Raw genomic sequence first — 14,421 nt, 5'->3', positions numbered from 1 at the left:
TAAAGTTTATTACATATAATGTTTAATTAAATTTACTGTCACAATGCCATTATAATCATTACATTATAACGTACTTTACTTCTTACTTAGGGGTATTTTTGTTGTTGTAATGAAGAGCCGTTTCATCTTACATTGTTTGTAAGCCACATTATATGATTTTATCAAAGTAAAATCCTTGGCGTGGGGTTGCACATCGCTGTTTTTCTAAGGGGAAGAAAATGCAGACATAAAGTGTGGGGTTTCAAGATTTCGTGGTGGTATGTAATAGGGTAGCGTGGCGTAGGTGGTTGAGTGAATGACGCAGACGAGCTGGAGAGAAAGAAACACAGACGATCAAAGAAAGTCGCCGTGTAAGTAAGTCGTGGGTGTCCTTTTAAGATTTAACAGCTGATCTGACTTCTGAACATAATGCCGCAATCAGCTATCTTGAAGGCGTCACGAATCACAATAATTCTAATGTTTTATTTATTATCTATCGTTGCTTTTCAACTAATTTGAAGCAAAATAAATAATGTGGAAAATATATGGAAATTTATCTGCATCGATAAGGATCAGTGAAAATTGCCGCACTTTTGTCCATAAAGCACATGCACATAAGTATACTAAAGAAAAGAGTATTAATATATTTCATACAAATAAAACTATATTATTTTAATAAATTAAACTACGACATAATGAACGTACATAATTCGGAAAACACTCATGAGAAAATACAGCCAATATAAATTTAATGCTCAGGGCGCTATAGCCAAGAAACGCAGGTTCGATGCCTGCCAGGTGCCAAAAAATGATTTTTTATATTGGTTATATTTTCTCGTGAGTGTGTTCAGAATTATGTATGTTCAATAATTAGAATGATACATTCTTAAAATCTTGTGAATTATTCGTTTAATAAAAGAAATAGTTAATTACAATATGATGTTTGGGACTTTCACGGTTGTTTGATATCGTAATAGATTCTAGGATTGTCATCGTGTGTCCTATCTCCTTATTTTCTTCAGGTTCGTTGCAGATACCATTCTCAAAAGAGAATATTATATTACAGCGTCGATGAACAAAGGAGGAAGGACACACGGTATTACGAAAATGAAACTATTTATTCAATGGAATTACAAATATTACAAGAATTAAAAATATAGAATTCATTATAGAACTCAATTATAATTTAAAAACATATAATAAACTGAATGTCAACAGTGATGCCAATTGCTGGCCGTCCATATTAACGGAATTTGAGACAACACCTTCGTCGTATAGTAACCCAGTTTGGTAAAAAAATATTATTTTCTAATATGTCCCAATGTTTCTAGACTCTAGGCCCCATGGTCTAGCAGTCTAGCAGTTTGCAAACAAGTGCAAATGTTATTTTTTCCATTGTAACGAGTGTCCCAAAGTGGAGTAGTTTTTAAGAGTGCCTGTTTTTGAAGCCGCGGATGCATGATCGTTTATTTGAACCACCCCAATGAACCGATGGGTTCAGAAAATGACTAATAATAATTATTCCTTATAAAAAGAATTTGATAATATCAAATCTACTCAGTAGAAACCGTGACCATACTGTTCAAAATATCCAACGATAGCTGACCTCTCATATGGAATGACATAAGAAGAAGCTATATAATTAGAATATAATATTGCTATATAATATCTGAGATAAATAAATTTTACAGAAAATGTACAATTCAAAGTCTTGACAGAACAACAAACTGTGCAATATTTTTTTCGAGCAATGCTTGCGAATTTATTGCCAGACGAATTATTTTTTTCTGTTGCTAAATAATTGTCAAAATGATTGCTAAACGCATTTTAATCCAAATCAGTTTTCAGTCAGACAAATAATGTAAATCGTTAGATAACTCACCAAAAAATACGCCTCGCAAAAAAAACTCGATGACTGCCAGAGACCTGCAAACAAAAGAATATAATAGTAAACATAAATTGGCGTGAATGAATAAACTTGCATTTTAATATGAATGTTGTTGAATTAAACAAAAAATACCAATAACAATACTGATTACACGTGTATTAAAACAGAGTTTCCTAAAATTTCTTGAACCACCGTCCCCTTTAATGGCATATATTTCATCAGCCGAAATAATACTTTGAAAGTAAAATAAAAAAGGAACATTTAAATGCGATTTTGCAGAACGATAATAGCCACGGTATTTGAGATGTTTCGAATTCCAAAATAATTAATTAGTAATTATTGGTAAGGGCCCGAATGAATCAGTAGCTTACTAGATAAGAGACATCAACTGGAAAGTGAAAGGGTGATCTTGGATTAAATGGCAATTGGTAATTTTTTAACATGTTACTTTACTATTGGGTAGGGATTGCAATACCGAATGAAAATGTCAATACCGGTATTGTCTTATTGAATACCGGTATTTCTTAAACATAAAAAAAACAGAAGTAGGTGCTTATCAATGAATATCTATTAAAATATTTTAAAAATATTATTTTATAGCAAAAACCTACATACATACATTAATTATGTTGACATATGTATTGATCATAATTGTAAAACTAGTGATTGTTTACGAATAATTTTAATATATTGATAATTTTAACTAAAGCCCTCAGAAGTTCAAGTGAAAATAAGTCCCGGCTGCAGGAAAAGTTTCATAAATTCAACGCTTGTACAGTCGTCAACAATTATAGAATAATTAAACATTTTTGTCACGGATGTTTTCTATTTCGAAATAATATTATGATAATTCATCGCGACAGTTATTTATATAATAATATATTATTTGATGAAATTCGTATTACTATTTTTTCACCTATGTTGGATTTATTCAATATATTTACATTTTAGTAAGACATAACTTATAATTCATTTTCAAAAACGTAAACGAGTGTGCTTTCTTAATACCTACCGAAAATAACGGTATCTTGGATTTTTAAAACCGGTATTTCGGTATTGATAAATCCTGGAATACCGGTATTGGAATCCCTACTATTGGGCATGGTCCTAAAGATTTTCAAAGTTTATATTTCTGAAAAATATTATATTCAAACAAACGCCGTAGCTCTTGAAAAGATAGCTAATATTAGTATTAACAGCGATTTTAATTCAATAATCGCTCAAATCGCAGATAACGGGATTCATTCCCTCTGATGAGTATTTTGAAGTGTGAATCTAGCAAACATAATTAAAATCTTATGATATGATTATATTAGTAACCTTCTATGGTATCCAGATGACTATTTAAAAAAAAAGTTATAATAAAAAAAATGTTAACTTACGTACCATAATTTATAATGAAATGTTTAGGTACTATTCACTATTTTAAAGAATAATAATTACAACTTGGTTAACGTTGATTTCAATTCAATTAGAAGCCAGTCTATCAGTATTGGAAGTGTTTTGGCGACGTTTAGCTAGGTGATACATCAAAGGCGCCTGAAGCATAGAGATTCTAGGGTAGTTGGCGGTTAATTATTGCATCTATATACACTGCATGGCGTTAGTTATTAGTTTATAAGTTACACACTTGCATTGGTGCGGAACACATGGAAATTTATATTAAATCACATAATATGTTGAATCTTTCATTTATTAATACTGAATTAATAGACAATCATAAAACAATTGTCTGTTGGGAAGATACAAAAAGCGTTCGTAACTTCAGTATGAAAGAAAATAATGAAAACGATTAAACACTCCTCTGCGTATAGAGATTTTACTTGCGATTATGTATACAAAGTTTAAGCTTAGTGCAATTCATACATTCAAAGTGTCAACTATCAGGCAGCATTAGCGAGGGGTGCAAGATTAGTAAATGCGCTTCCTAAAGACATAGACATTTTCAATGATGTATTAATTTTGTTTTTGAAACTGTATTTTTCTGTATAAAATGGTATGTTTTTTGTTTTTAAAAATTATATTTTTCTATATTAAATTGTACTTAAGTATGTTTTGATTTTTTTTAATTTTTTTTTTTTATTATTGTTATTATATATATATTTTTCTATATTCTCTTCTTCTCTCTTGTGATGGTAATGTTTGACTTATAATGTAAATCTCATGTTGTGTACGTCTTGAAATTAGATTTTTTTATGTCCACAATGTTTTGTATTCTTAAATAAATAAACATGGCAAGCGGTTCCTCGTGTCCGTCTAATAAAAAATGATTTAGAGTACCAATCGGTGTTCAAATTCCTTACCATGGATGAGTTTCTATAGAAATCGTGTGTAAAAAAGTATATGCAGTAATCACGCAGATTCTAGTGCAGGTCTTGGGAAGCTGCTCCTGGGACACTCAGCACAACTTTGAAGTGCACCTAACGTTCATTGCGCCACGGTATACAGTGTGGAGACGTGGTGGGTGGTGGAGGGAAAGGCAAGTTTATGCAGTAGAAGCACAAGATTTCACCCACTCCTAAAAAGTTCAAGGTGATTTTTTTCCTAGCAAGGTCACGGCAACTGTCTTCTGAGATGCAGAAGGACTTTGTCGAGGTTCATGCCACATATCATGATATCCATGAAACAAAAGAATTATACTGACACAGTGACCATTCCATTATTATTAACATATTGAATGTTGACTAGATAATTACTTTTTAAAATACCACATTTAAATAGCATGCTAATTATATTGTTTTTCAATTTGTGTGTGAATCAGGGTATGGACCTAATAGGTTGAGCAAGTAGCTGACATCCATTTCTCGTAAAAAAACAAAATCTGTTAATTCAAACCTCTACTCTGTGGAGGCCCATATAATCCTATTAGGATCGGATGTGGTCGGAAAAAAATTATATCGAATGGCCACCTTAATCGCTACGCGCTGGGCGCGTCTTTAGCATCCCATATATTAAGCAAGCTCGTATCAAGACATCCAGTGTCAAGATGTCTTGAAAGACAATTCGCATTTTTTAAAGTAACCTGCGGTAATGTTCAAATAAAAATCTTCAAAGGTGATGAAATTTGTTATAAAATAAATATTCATGCTAATGACATATCACTGCAAATGTCATTGCTTGCCAGTTGAGTTGAGTTTTATCTAGGGTGTGTGATCGAAGGCATCTCAACGCCAAGCGCAGTCTGGCGAGCGTCGCTGACGATTAATTAATCGTCGATTAGCCGCCGCAGCCTTCAGCGCGATGGGGTAATTGGGCAGACGGTGGTCACAGAGCCTCGGGGTGGATTCAAAATTCAGCGTCGCAAGAGCAATCGAGGGGAGGTAAACATTGGCGTAAGAGTATGTCTATATCGCACCATGTCCGCATCGATAGCTTTGCAAGTGGTATATATCGTGATATATACCAGATTATATATCAGATATATATATTATATATCAGATTTTACGTATATGACAAACGGCAATAGCGAAACTAATATTTACGACTAGGGAATCCAATCCCGAGCCAAAATTCTGATCCCGGGATTTCGGGATTACAATTTGACAATCCCGGGATTGGCATTTTTTCCATTGTTAATATAAAATTTTTATATTTACAAATATCATTGATAAAATCGATCAAAAATAAATCTAGTATAATTTATACAATTTAAGACATTTATTGTTAATATTGTATACGTTCAATCTTGGAAATACACAAGTTTAACGGAGTAAATAATATTGTAATTTAAATAATAATGTGAATTTAATAGGAGATTGCTGTTTTGATAGTAAAGACTTAATGAATGGATTAGCGAGATTTAAAATATTAAAGCAAATAACCATGGCGTACGTATGGCCTTTCCGCTTCATAAATCTAATTAGTCAGACAAATATGAAACTGCCGTAAAACGTATGATATCATGGTAGAATTACTTTGTTAAAAGTGCAAAGCATTGTTTTTTCCAATCTTTCCATTTTTAATAATTCACGTGAAAAAATAAAATGAATCGGCAATCTACACATGGGTATAAATCAAACTTCATTCAAACTCAGTTTATTTATAATGTAGTTATTTTTTATTACAAGTATTTTTTCTGTTATATTTTCGCTTTTATTTTATTTTCCATAAAAATTGATAAAAAAAATCAATACCGAAATCCCGGGATTATGTTTATCAATCCCGGGATTCATAGGTATCGAAAATAGCTCGGGATCCCGGGATCCCGAATCCCTATTTACGACGATACTTTCTATGATTTCATTCATTCAGAAGGATTCAAAATACCAGAATGTGTTGCTGAGAGCATACAATATCCGATATAAATTGCCAGAAGAAAAAGCGTGAAATAATACATTAGGTAAATAACAAACAAAGTATTGATGAATCAGGTGAAATGAAAGATATAAAATATTTTAACATAATCTGATTTAAATTGGATGGATTTAAGTTTTGTACTATTCCATTTGATTTTAATACTATCGAGGTACTTGATGGAATTTGAATTTAAATTCTAATGAAAGAACGACTCAAATGGAATAGTACAAAACTTAAAGCCATTAAAATTTTTATTCCATTTGAGTCGTTTTTTGCGACCCGGGTTTCACCTTTCGAAATCTTCAGGCACTGTTGTGTACACTCACCAAAAGGCAAATAAACATTGACAATAAATACTATTAACTCTAACTTATATAACCAATCAATAAAATAAAACAGGTAAAAACTACTTAAACTTTAAATTCAAATGCAATCAAGTACCTTCGGTCAATAGAATCAATATTATAATCTGATTTACTAATGTTATTTCGAAAATTATTTATAAAACGGGGGCCGTATTTGTGCATTGTATTAAAGAAACACAAAAAAAAGTTCAGATACATTTGTTTTCACTTCCAAGTGGACCACATGAGACAAACAAAAATGAGGTTATATCAGTGGAACATTTTTACAAGAATTGGCTATTGGCCTTTCGCTTAACTCATTGGGATTTTTCACTGGATTACATAATTTTTACACACCTGTATTTTTTTTAAATTGTCTATATTTAACATTATTTTAAAATAATGAATTAAGAAACCACCTGCTAATGCCAATTTTTTGTTACTACTGTGATCCGTGTATATTTCAATAAAACAACAATGATAAAAAAAATAACGTCATCTGATGGGGAATAGTTGTAAATAATTGATGGATATTAGATATATTAAAGACTCCATTCAATACAGATTTCAAAACAGATAAAAAGTGGACAGCTAGATTGAATTTCAAAAAATATGAGAAGAGTTTACTGCTTGAAACTGCTAAAACTTTTATATTAAAATGTGTAGGTATTGAATTAATGCATTTTAAACTTATCTTTTAAAATATGTATGTAAATTTGTAGTTTTAAAAAATATCTAAAAATAAAACATACAACATTTATACCAAGGCACTTACTTGGTCAACAGCGGCGGCAAATTGGCGTCGACTATCTCCAATGGGTTAATGTGTAACCATTAAAAAATATATGATGTACTTTGAAATATTGATTTCTTTCTGGTATACCCTGTTTTCTTTTCCTCTGTCATAATTTTCAGACAACGAAAATAAACACGAAAATTTTCGTGTATTCATTCCACGCGATGCACAATTTGACGGTGGTATATAAGTATTTTCATGCACGTAAATAAATAACGAAGTAAACAATTTGTAGCTGTTTGTATGGTGGGAAAACCCTCGTTAGGGATGACCGCCCCCCGTCACATCATTTTGTTTTGAAGCGTCAGAAAGAAAAAATGGCTGACCCTTCTTTTGTCCTGCATTATGAATTTTGTATACGCGTCCGCCCCAAGGAAAAGTTCTTATGAAGCAGGGATTTTGTACTCATTCAAAGTACGGCCGGCAGTCAATTACTTAAATCCAAACAGCTTTTGAAACTTTTCCATAGATCTTTCTTATACAAGGCGAGATTAGTTCTGACGTCATTGGTTCTGACAGTATTGCAGTAAATAATATAAACGCCGGTGTAAGAAATAAATGAAGGAATGCAGTATAAACTTATTCTTCTCTTTAAGGCGCCTCTTCCATTTATAGTTAAAATCTTTTAGTTATAGACGTACAAAGTATTAAAATAATCTAACACGATACTATCCATCTATCTTGTACTAGGACGAACAGGTCTTCGTTTGCCTCACGGCTTCCCGAATGGAATTTATAAAGCGCGACTCGTCCATCATGTCTAGGAAAAACTTTTATCCCGTGATTTCAATTTGATGATCCCGGGATTGGCGTGTTTTTCGATAGTTAATATTATTATTTTTTATTTATACAAATAGCATTGATAAAATCGGTCAAAAATGTCTAGTATAATCTATACTATTGAAGACAACTAATGTTAATATTATGTACGTTCAATCTTGGAAATACATGGATTTAATGGAGTAAATAATATTGTAATATAGATAGTAATGTAAAGGTAAAACAGTTTTTTTTTTTATTTATTTAAGAAAAGATAACATTCACAAAATTCGGCATAGAAACAAGTGCCTGCCTGGCACGTCCGTGGCGCTGGCGGTTAGACGCCATTCGCGTGCCAGAACGTCAGTGGCGTCTAGCTGGGTAAATGAACGAACTTATTGTTTTTATGATGTTCTTACGATTACGTATGACAACAAAAAAAGGGTTATTTATTATTCTCCTATGACATGTGCAGGTACATACACTTCACTAACATAATTTTGTGCACATACTTATTGATTGCGATTGATAAACAAACCAATCCCGAAGGTTTCGGATTATTTTTGCTAATCCCAGGATTCATAGGTATCGAAAATTGTACGGGATTGGATTCCCTAATCACGTCAATGACGTGCCTTCTATGACGGCTTAATTTGATGGACTGTACAATATGTGCACTTTTGTACGGAGATTACAGCTAAGTTTTGCATGTCCGTTGCCACCTACTTGACTGATTTGATTGATGAATGCATTATAAAATAAAGTACAGTAATATTGTCACTGGGTAAGGTGTTTTATATTAAGTAAAAATATGTTTTCCATTTAGTATGTATTTAATCCAGTGCAAGTTGGATGATCATGTAATGACGATTCGTCGTAAGAAAGTTTGTTAATACAACATCGACTGTGTGGAGGCCCATATACTCCGCTAAGGAAAATAACAGTTTACCTTTTTATATTATACTATAATTAAATTAAATGAAAATATTTCGTCTACTTATAGTCGTTGATATTTGGTCCTCCTGCTCATCTATTCTATACACTAGAGTGCTTTCGGTCCGCTACGGAAGCTAAATAGGGTAGGAAAGTATCGAATTATTAACACTATTATTGTAACACTTACAACAATTTAGTTATAAGTTGTACAAAAAGTGCTATGTTTTAACAGCACATCTCTTGCCTTGATAAATTTAAGACCGAGACAGACAGTTTTGACAGTTCAGACGGCTAATTTAATGTTATTGTAACATTTCACCGTGGCACAGTTCGCCGTGAGCTTTCTTATCGGAAAGACATGACCATAATATACTATACGGTCTACAATTTTGTTAGATTGATATGAACATTAATTCAATTTTCATAGCTGATTTTGGCGAAAATTCATGAATTAATTCAAGAATGAAAACCTAACCTAACCTAACAAATAATCCAATATATCGGCTATTTTTAAAATTTGTTTGCTGCTGGCTTCCTGTAAAGTGTAAACCGACAAGAACCGTGTTTTATTTAGACATGAATTTTATGTCAGTACTATACGACCCAAAGAGGTTGGAAGGTCTTTAATATACGGCGATATATTTCCGATATACGGCGGATACGGCGTGATACGGCGAACCGCATACGTACAGGTTTCCGGACACGCTCCTGATATAAAATATGTATATAGTTAGTATATCACTGTGGCTTTTTTTACTTTTTAAGACTATGTTTTTAATACATTATCAGGATTAGTTACAGGATCACAAAGTGTTATGAGATAATAATTTTATTGTTACGTTCATTTTTATCGTATCTCTGAAAATTAAACATATGTCTAACTCCAATATCTTCACCATATCTACTCTAAATATTGTCCCATTAATGATGACACGTATCAACATACATTTGGATACAAAAGCATATTTTTAATAACATAACGAATGTAACTGTTAATTTGTTATGAAATATTATTTTATATCTATCTATTTTATCAATAAAAACTGTGCCAAACAACTATTACCATTCCCACAATGGGAACATTCAATCCCAGACATCCGTGTTTCATACAATGCCGAAATACTTTTGTATAGCATCATCTATTTTCAACTCGTATCTCTATTTTATATAATATATTGTGTCATTTAGTTTAATATAAATATGTCATATTGCTTTATATTAAGACTTTAAAATTAGAACGCTATCCACTGCAAATATAGATGTCGATTTTTATAGTGTCCGATCAAGTGTATGAAATTAATTAATGGGAGTTTCTGTCGTTGATATCAATTGCAGGCTTCTAGGTGAGACTACTTCCTAACCAGTTGAAGACGTTGGAATAAAAACGTATTTTTTCACTTTCATTTCGTGCATTTATAGATTCTTTGTCTATAGTAAACCAACCAACTGTGGATAGGATACATTGAAAACAATCTTTTGTCCTTCAAATTAGTTTTGTGACATGTGAGGTTTTTGTTATTTGTTAGAAAGATATTGTAATTTAAAAAACAACACAATATCGTTATATTAACCTGTTCCCACAAAATAACTACGTAAATCAATGCCTAACAGAAGCAAGGCTATTATAATCTAACGTAACTTAAGAACCTAATCCAACAGGAGCGAGGCATTACATCGAGAGATTTTACTCATTATTCCGCATCGTTCACAATCTGAAAAGTATTGTAGTTCAGTTGTATGTATAATGATACTATCACGGAACACAGAAATAAAGGGAATTGAAATACCTAACGGGTAAGGAGTTGCAGGTAATCGATCTCGAGTAAGGAAGAACCGGGATAAACTTAAACACGTGTCAAGAATACGTCATACGCCGAATACTTACAACTGCTCTCGGTTAGGCGGCTCTCGTGGTGCAGTGCGTAAGGCGCTTGCCTACCACCCGAGAGTTCCTGGGTTCGATTCCCGGTCAGGACAACACAATATGTATGTGTTTTTCTCAAAACCTGGGTGTTTGTGATTGTTCTAAATTACTAACAACTACCTTGTACGAAAAAGAATAGACATGGTTATTACTAATTAAAAAAAACTGCTCTCGGTTTATGCATTGACGCTCATTTAATATTAGTGTATTACACAAACTATTGCACATGCATAATGCGTGTTTCATTTTCGTAAGACACTCTCATATTCAAAACACTGCGTAAAAATGTAGCGTATTGAATATAACCTATCGGAATTATATTTATTATCTATTCTGTGGATACTATCTATTTGAATAGTTTACTATATTGTATCGATGTTGTCTGTTGAACAATATCAATATAAAACATTTAATAAAAATAAAAGACATTTTAGATGTCGCGTAATTCGATGTAGTCGTTGTTTGCTATGCCTGATCCGAAAATAAGGGCACTCCAGCGAGTGTTCCAGCCATCATTCCTGGCCCTGGGGGACAAAAAACAAACAAACACGCTGACCAAGAAGAAACAATACTGATATATGGCCCGTCCGCTGTGATGAAAACTAGTTTGGTGTATTTACAGCTAGGTGTGCGTTACTGGGGCAATGAACTCGCAGCCATAGGTCACTAGGTAAAATGTATGCGGTGAGTTGTTTCGTGTTGTGTTAATATCACGATATCTTTGATTGAATGACCCCACGTTTTAACCGGCGGACAAGAATGGATTAGGTAACCATACAAGTCTTACCAAGTAACACGGTTACATTGTTTATAAATGCCATCGGTTATTACAATGTTTCCCAACAGTGAATAAACTATCACTTTATTTTGTTGAACAATGTGAAAGGACCGCTAAATTAAACAGTAATTTTATGAAATTATACAGCTATAAAATGCTGTCAATAATACAGGATATAATGGTCATTGAAATAAAGTTAATAATTCATTCAAATAACACCAAGCAATGTATTGTGTCGAATTTATTAAAATGTAAGTATTTCTTATCGTTACATATTGTATGGGTCACGTATGGCTGCGAGACGTGGACCCTCAACACGAGAGACGTCCAAAGGCTAAGAGTAGCACAGAGAAACATGGAGAGGTGTATGTTGGGCATCAAGCGAAAGGACCGTAAGAGAAACGAATGAGTTAGGAAGCAGACAGGAGTACGCGATGTAATAGACGTTGCCAAACAGCTGAAATGGACGGGGCACATTGCTCGCCGAAAGGACGACCGCTGGACAAATGCCGTCATCCAATGGTACCCAATGGGCACGAAACGGCCAGAGGGTCGCTCTAAAAGCCGCTGGATTGACGAACTGATAAAGTTTGGCGGAAATACGTGGCAGCGAATGACACAGGACCGAGAGAGTTGGAAGAAGCTTGGGGAGACCTTCATCCAGCAGTGGATTGACCCCGGCTGATGATGATGATATATTGTATACACCAGCATATCGTTGAAAGATCACAAATATGAACGAATTATGGAGCAACACGTGTGTGATATATGGCGCTAAGGTAGTGGTAACTGTTTAAGTTAGTCGGGAATACGTGTCAGTCCTAAGAGTGGTGGAAGTAATAATGTGAGGGTTTATCCAGCAGTTGGTCGAATCTATCCTCTTAAGGTCCCCCACCATCCACAAAGTAGTACTATAGTTAAAGTAGAAGATAAGGTCATGTATCGAGGCATTTTGCTTGATTATTATTTCTTCATCACGCCAAGACGTCAGTGGTTAAAGCCAAAGCAATTTACCGTCGGATCTCTTGGCTCACTGGTGGCTCCATAAGTTCAGAGCTCTTAAGAATAATTGCTGTGGGGCATAACACGCCAGCACGTGATATGTACCATAGATGTAAGGTGTTGTCGACATGGAAAACTCACTCACTCCTGACACTAAGTAAGGCTTATAATCAAATCAGATTTATTTGTTTTCCATATAAAGAACATAATAAATTATAAATTCAAAGCGTACACGACATAAAATAAGTGTTAACAATTTTTTAAATAAAAATACAGAGAAATGTGAGTTAATAATACAATAAGTAATAAAATAAGAAATAAAATAAAATAACAAAAATAAAAGTAAAGGTAAAAGTAGATGGAAACACACAGAGTGAACTATTGATAGACCCTATTTTAAAAACTTATAATTTATAACTACTTAATGCTACTTCTACTCACGCGATGCCTGTTCATGCTGGAGTGATCCCGATAGCTTAAACATTCCAGTCCGTGGTGTAGGTACGAGAGATTTGAGTACACATGTGTTAAAACGATAATAATACATTTTACTAACATTTGGGGTGGTCCGGTACTGAAAGCATGGGGTCTCCATACATACAACTTTTTTGTTAACGACTTTGTCGATCTGAGACATTGACTAATATTATCATGGACTATTTCCAGATAGAAGTGTGAAAAATATAGGTGTCGTCAATCAACTTTTCGAAATAATAGAACTAAAACATTGCATTACCGTTGTTTGGCAGAAGTTGGTCTGCCAAAGGCGGCTATGGAGGCGGAATCCCACTAGTATTACTATAATATATAATTATTAGTTTATTGAAATTTTATATTAATAACTGTCGCAACTATTATCAGTTAGGCAACCTTCTAGCTCTGATACATTTTTAGTTATCCAGATGATAAAACTACCTATCATTTATTTTTCGTTTATTGTACTACAAACCTTCCAGCACATCTATTCTATACACAAGACTGCTTTCGGCCGCTACGGCAGCTATCTAGGGTAGGTTTTTATCGAAATATTAACACTTATTGTAACAATTACAATGCTGTATCTGAACAGTAAAAGCTCTAAAATTTACCACAGCCGAAAGAGGTGCTGTTAAAACATAGCACTTATTGTAACAATTACAACTAAATTATTGTAATTGTTACAATAAGTGTTAATACTGCGATACAAACCTACCCTAGATAGCTGCCGTAGCGGCCGAAAGCAGTCTTGTGTATAGAATAGATGCACAGGTGATATTAAATTGTATATTTTAATTTTCAATTAATTAAGTTTGAGATTTACGATTTACCGTTTTGGTGTTCATAGTCCGAAACAGTTGTCAAAAGCACAACTTTACTACTGATACAATTGCATAATATTTTTCCGTATTATAATTAAAGACAGATGAAACCATATTAGAGAAGTTAAGGTAAACGACACAGTCATACCGAATATACCGTTTGTGAAGATTTATGTTGTAATTATAATTGATATTTTCAATTAAATATCTACTTTAAAAACTCATTCAATTTGGTATATCACAGCAATAAATGTGAATTAACTAAATTTACGACCGGTAATTCATTAAACGCCTTGTTTAATAAAATTAAACTTTTTTCTTAAGCAAAACAATGATGTCTTTTTTTAAGATTTATTTAACTGAGAGATATATCGCAAGACTGGCGACCAGACGTACAAAGCGTCGCGAAATAATTCAAACG

General features: G+C 33.2%; 1 protein-coding gene across 1 annotated transcript in view; it reads right to left on the bottom strand.

Moving 5' to 3' along the window:
* Positions 1-14,421, bottom strand: part of LOC147066403 (uncharacterized) — a 1,036,129-nt gene that overhangs the window by 433,409 nt on the left and 588,299 nt on the right. The window contains exon 5 of the mRNA XM_085955214.1: positions 1,862-1,905. The gene's annotated coding sequence lies outside the window, so the exon portion shown is untranslated. The remainder of the gene's footprint in view (positions 1-1,861; positions 1,906-14,421) is intronic.

Source organism: Rhyacophila brunnea, unplaced genomic scaffold (genome assembly GCF_057557595.1).
Source record: "Rhyacophila brunnea isolate RB1 unplaced genomic scaffold, BYU_Rbru_1.0 scaffold_5, whole genome shotgun sequence".
NCBI lineage: Eukaryota > Metazoa > Arthropoda > Insecta > Trichoptera > Rhyacophilidae > Rhyacophila > Rhyacophila brunnea.
This window is presented reverse-complemented; position numbering and strand designations above follow the sequence as displayed.